Source organism: Schistocerca americana, chromosome 3 (genome assembly GCF_021461395.2).
Source record: "Schistocerca americana isolate TAMUIC-IGC-003095 chromosome 3, iqSchAmer2.1, whole genome shotgun sequence".
In the NCBI taxonomy this organism is placed as follows: Eukaryota; Metazoa; Arthropoda; class Insecta; order Orthoptera; family Acrididae; genus Schistocerca; species Schistocerca americana.
In genome coordinates, this window is record NC_060121.1 from 824,415,197 (window position 1) to 824,420,513 (window position 5,317).

General features: G+C 43.6%; 1 non-coding gene across 1 annotated transcript; it reads left to right on the forward strand.

The window, feature by feature from the left end:
* The first annotated feature begins 1,846 nt into the window (after positions 1-1,846).
* Positions 1,847-1,921, forward strand: Trnas-cga. Its single transcript has one exon. It is a non-coding gene; the product is annotated as a tRNA-Ser (tRNA).
* The last annotated feature ends 3,396 nt before the right edge of the window (positions 1,922-5,317 follow it).

Below are 5,317 nucleotides of genomic sequence, written 5' to 3' on the forward strand. Positions count from 1 at the left end.
TGTTAAGTCCCATAGTGCTCAGAGCCATTTGAACCATTTTTTGTGTTGGTTCGACTTAGACACAACAGAAACCATAGCCAGGATAACTCAAAGTAGTACATTTACGCATACCTACTACATCCAGATGGGTGAGAGGAATGAAATCAGTGAAGAAATGAAAAATTATTGTGCGCGTGAAAGATGAAACTTAATTATGATGTGAGACAAGAACGAGATGGAACGAAAAGAAGTAAGTGACTGGAGAAAGGAATGAACAGAGATGAAATACTGTCTCCCTCTACAAGGCACCATGTAATAATAGTTAGCACTTCGTTTACAAAACGTGAAAACAGACTGCATACATGGAAGAGGCTTGGAGAAAACGAATGGTTTTAAAAAGGTTAAACACATATAAAAAAAGTGTTGCATGAACCCAGGACGCCTGTAGATACCCTATGGACATTGTATCACAGACACAGTCCCTTAAGAAATGTCACTAAACCCGCCCAAAGGTGTAAACGACCATACGTGAACAGCGCCTATTAGATGGAGGGAGTCCGACAGCCGATCAGTTCCAGTCGTTCCACCAGGAAGGAGGTACACAGCTCATGTGGTCTGTAGTTCAGCCATGCCTAGACGGTCAGTACTGCGGTTCGATCGCGTCCTCATTGTTATTTTGTGCCTGGCAGGACCTTCGTAGGCGTCTCGTAGAGAACGAAAGCGATGTTGTTAGGACATGGAGGAGATACAAGGAGGAACTGTCGATGCCTTGCCTCGCTTAGGCCGCCCAAGGGCCACTATTGCAATGGATGACCAATACCTACCGATTATGGCTCGGAGGAACCCTCACAGTAACACCACCGTGTTGAATAATGCTTTTCGTGCAGCCACAGGACGTCGTGTTACGACTCAAACTGTGCGCAATAGGGTACATGATGCGCAGCTTCACTCACGACATCCATAGGAACGTCCAGCTATGCAACCAGGACACCACGCATCACGGTACAGACGGGCCCAACAACACGCCGAATGGACCGCTCAGGATTGGAATCACGTTGTCTCCACCGATGAGTGTCGCATAAGCCCTCAAGCAAACAACCGTCGGAGACGTGTTTGGAAGCAACCCGATCAGGCCTTAGACACACTGTCCAGCGAGTGCAGCAAGGTGGAGGTTCCCTGATGTTTTCAGTTGGAATTATGTGGGGCAGACGTATGCCGCTGGTGGTCATGGAAGGCGCCGTACGATACGTGAACGCCATCCTCCGACCGGTAGTGCAACCATATCGACAGCACATTGGCGAGGCGTTCGTCTTCATGGACGAAAATTCGGGCCCCCATCGTGCTCATCTTGTGAATGACTTCCTTCAGGATAATGACATCGCTCGGCTAGAGAGGCCAGCATGTTCTCCAGACACGAATCCTATCGATCATGCCTGGGATAGGTTGAAAAGGGCTGTTTATGGACGACGTGACCCACCAACCACTCTGAGGGATCCACCCCGAAACGCCGTTGAGGGCTGGGAAAATCTGGACCAACAGTGCCTTGATGAATTTGTGGACTGTATGCCATGACGAATACAGGCATTCATCAATGCAAGAGGATGTGTTGCTCGGATTAGGAGCAATGGTGTGCACAACAATCTGGTGCACCACCTCTGAAGGTCTCTGTGTATGTAGTAAAACTTGCAATCCGTGAAACTTCCTGGCAGATTAAAACTGTGTGCCGGACCGATACTCGAACTCGGGACCTTTGCCTTTCGCGGGCAAGTTCTCTACCAAATGGTTCGCTGGAGAACTTCTGTAAAGTTTGGAAGGTAGGAGACGAGGTACTGGCAGAAGTAAAGCTGTGAGGACGGGTCGTGTGTCGTGCTTGGATAGCTCAGTTGGTAGAGCACTTGCCCGCGAAAGGCAAAGGTCCCGAGTTCGAGTCTCGGTCCAGCACACAGTTTTAATCTGCCAGGAACTTTCATATCAGCGCACACTCCGCTGCAGAGTGAAAATCTCATGTTGCGATCTGTGATTTTCGTGAGCAATAAAAGGAGCAGAAGTGATGTTTATGTTGATTTCAATTCCAATTTTCTGTAACGCTTGCGCAACTCTCGGAATCGTGTTGATGCAAAACTTGTTTTGACGTTTGTAGTTTCCTGTGAGCTGTTTGCGTTGCTTGTGCATGGTGAGGTTGAATTTTGGGTAACGGCAGCACCGAGTGGTACAGCAAAGATGGTAGTTTGAGTTTTCTGTGGATTCATTTGAACTTTCAGCGAATTGCACCACTTGGCAAAGAAAAGTATCTAGGAGAGGGGCATGAGGGAGTTGAAGGACGTAGTCGGTAACATGGTTTACTATTTAAATGTGAAAGCAATATAAGGTTGAAATTACATAAGACATAGTATAAATCATTGTTCTTTTTGTAGAGACTGAAAATACCGCTTCCGTTGTAAGTTTTTTTCTTTTATTTTTCAGTGCTTAGACCACAAGCACAGAGCCTGGGCCCACTGGTGGTCTATCGCTGCACTCTGTGACGCAGCACAAAATTGTCACACCTGATAATGGGCACGAAACAGCTTGAAACAAGTCGTGGTCTGAGCGTTGAGAAACGAAAAACTTTACAGCCGAAGCTGTATTTTCAGAGTTTGCTAGAATGATCAGTTGCAGATGTTCCTCCGGAGGGATTTTTTGCATCATTTTTAGGTATCAATGCAAAAGTAGTATGTAACGCTACCTGGAATTCCTTTTTCTTTCTATAAAATAGGGATTATAAACACGGTAATTATTGCAGTAGAGGGTGTAACAGGTATAATGTGCAGATATTTTTAATGGTGACTGATGAAAATGTACTGAAAAACATTACAGGAGTATTTACGTCAATTGCAGACAGCCGTTAATGCTTATTTTCACGTGGGCAGCAGGTCTGTTGTTGAAGTGTGACTGCGTGAACGCAAAACTGTTAGCTTATGCTGACAGCTGTAGTCCTCTTAGTGGTGAAGTTTCCAAGAGGCATACAAGATGCTGCAAATTAGGTGATATGTCTGAGGATGACTCTTCGATGCAAAGAAAAAACAACTAGCACATAGGTACTCATCACATACATAAGTATTCACACTTATACTCTCTGTATGTAGCAAGGGTGTTACAATATTGAAACTGAATTGAAATGAATGACTTTAGTATCATCACCAGCTTCCGGTTGTCGCTTTGCTTTGAGTGTTTAAGTTGCAGTCGTAGCCAAGAGGAAGGGCAACAGTCGACATTACAACGAGCAGTGTTCTAGACGAGCCGGAGGCAGTTTGCCCTGCTGGCAGCGTGCCAGCTGTTTTGCTTAACTAAGCAGCAATCTCTCGACTGCGTTCGGCCACCGGCACGGGAGAGCGATCTCGAGCACTGAACGGAACAAAGCGACACCTGTTGCCAGCGTATGCGGAAACACAACGGCCAGTCTGCCCGCAGCCACCTCGCTGGCCTGCTTATGGCTATCACAGCTTTTCAGGATGACGTCACAGAATGCTGAACCGCATCGCTGCAAACAGCGACACTCTAGACGGAACAGTAGCCTAATTGCTCATCTGTCTTCTGCTGTTCGTGCTGTACATTAATGACTGGTCACACTGTACACATGGTGACTTAGTACTTTCTGCAATTAAACCGTTCTGCAGAGGGTGATTCAAAAAGTTGCACACAAATTCAAGGAGCTGATAGAATATTAGGAATAGAGTGCCTCTGGAGTAGGATGTTACGCTTTTGATAATCATGCTGGGCCAGTGAAAGCTCTGAAATGTCAGGAACGACAAGGGTAACGTTCCTTAACCTCTTCGCTTACCGCGTGTCGTATACGACGCACAAAATTGGTGTCTTTTACTTGAATACATAACCCATATAACGCCAAAGACACACGGGCCTTTACTTTTCTCACCTTCCGCAAGGTGTCATTAGCTACTGCAACAAATTTAACCCTCTGTAAAAGAAAAGTGTGCTAGTGATCCATATAGTTGCATTCATATCTGACGACGAAACAGTAAATTACTGTTGGTGAACTCGAGGCGAGTGTTTGTTCATTGTCCTTGTTATTCTACACCTTCCAGTGTTTCCACTGGCTCATGATTACCTCTAGTGCCATAAGTTACTACTCCAAAGTCATTGCTTTATGACTCCATCACCATTTAATCCAGTTTTTGCGCAATCCTTAGCATAGCCCTATGTAAGGAAAAACTAACTCCAATGAGGATTGCACAAACATACAATCAGATACTGATAATATGTCAAAGTCGTCCAAAGTTTTACAACTTGTTTGAACCCTAGAAATATCAACGCATTTTACATTACACGAACAACCAAGGGACTTAGATTCCATCAACAACATTCTTTTTAGTTAGTTACTGATGTATAAGTTGGTCTAGAGCCTGGGAATATATTTTAGCGCAATCTTAGAAATACCAGTGCATTTTCCGCAACGTCTACATAGAGATTGGTAGAGAATGAGATTGAAAGGAAAACATAGAAAATGTTGTAGGGAAGGCTAACCAAAGACTGCTTTCTATTGGCAGGACATTTAGAAAATATAACAGATCTACTAAGGTGACTGCCTACACTACGCTTGTCCGTCCTCTTTTAGAATACTGCTGTGTGGTGTGGGATTCTTACCAGATAGGATTGACGGACTACATCGAAAAAGTTAAAAAAAAAGCATCATGTTTTGTATTATCGCGAAAGAGGAGAGAGAGTGTCACCGAAATGACACAGAATTTGGGATGGACATCATTAAAACAAAGACGTTTTTCGTTCGGGAGGAATCTACTCACGAAATTCCAATCACCAAGTTTCTCCTCCGAATGCGAAAATATTTTCTTGACGCTGACCTACGCAAGGAGAAACGATCACCATGATAAAATAAGGGAAATCAGAGCTGTTACGGAAAGATATAGGTGTTCGTTCTTTCCGCACGCTGTACGAGTTTGGAATAACAGAGAATTGTGAAGGTGGTCCGATGAACCCTCTACTAGGCACTTAAATGTGATTTGCAGAGTATTCATGTAGATGTAGATGCAGAGAGAAGTAGTGGTTTAAAACCAACACAAAATATTTTGAAGCTTACAGATTCCGTGGATTGTTGTTGGGTTTTATTCACAACATACTTTCTAAAGAAATATAGATGTGTAAGAATGTTCCTGAATTTGAAAATATGAATAAGTTATTTGTTGGTGGAAAGTCACATTGAATACTAAGGCTTAAATTTTTGGATTAAGTTTTTACTGAAAAATTCAAAACAAGGAAACATTAAATACAACAACAAGGTTTTTCAAAAAATTTATGATAAAAAGTACATTGCTAGATCACAATATTT